The following is a 585-nucleotide window of genomic DNA, read 5'->3' as shown; positions in this document are numbered from 1 at the left end:
AAAATTATATATATATATATAATAAATTTAATCGATTTAAAACTTCAAAAGAGGGAATCGACATTAATCTGTTTATGAATATAAATTAAAATTTATATGGGAGGAGAATAAGAATCATGAACTTGAAGCTATTCCATTTGACTGCTTTTACTCAAAACTATCGTGTCATTTTATAAAAATTCTAGTCAAATTCCGAAATTAAACGGTGACTCGACGGATTTCTCAAGAATCGACTTGAATCACGTCATTCGCGTCGATATCTTCAATGATATATCTTACCTTTCCATATAGATATGCCGCGTGCGTCAAGCTTATCTCCTTCACGCCTATGATCGATTCGCATGACTAAAATTTCGAATGTTATATGGAATAAAATTTTCCATAGTAAAATCGTTTATAATTCTTGTGGAATTTTTGTGGCATTAAATGCAAAAAAAACATTAATGTATTCGATAAATTAGTAATTTATTACTGGTTGAAATAAGAAATAGAAAGTATTATAATTATATATTTAATTATTTATATTTACACAAATTTCAATACATTTATTTAAGACCTTTATTTATTTCTTACTTATTTCTTTCT

At 26.2% G+C, this 585-nt stretch overlaps 1 protein-coding gene across 1 annotated transcript in view; it reads left to right on the top strand.

Annotated features, from left to right (window-relative positions):
• Nucleotides 1-585, top strand: part of LOC108692975 (heat shock 70 kDa protein cognate 4) — a 3,690-nt gene that overhangs the window by 714 nt on the left and 2,391 nt on the right. The window lies entirely within an intron of this gene.

This window comes from Atta colombica, unplaced genomic scaffold, assembly GCF_001594045.1.
Source record: "Atta colombica isolate Treedump-2 unplaced genomic scaffold, Acol1.0 scaffold83, whole genome shotgun sequence".
Lineage (NCBI taxonomy): Eukaryota > Metazoa > Arthropoda > Insecta > Hymenoptera > Formicidae > Atta > Atta colombica.
The sequence above is the reverse complement of the archived record's forward strand: the minus strand, read 5'-3'. Positions and strand labels throughout refer to the sequence as shown.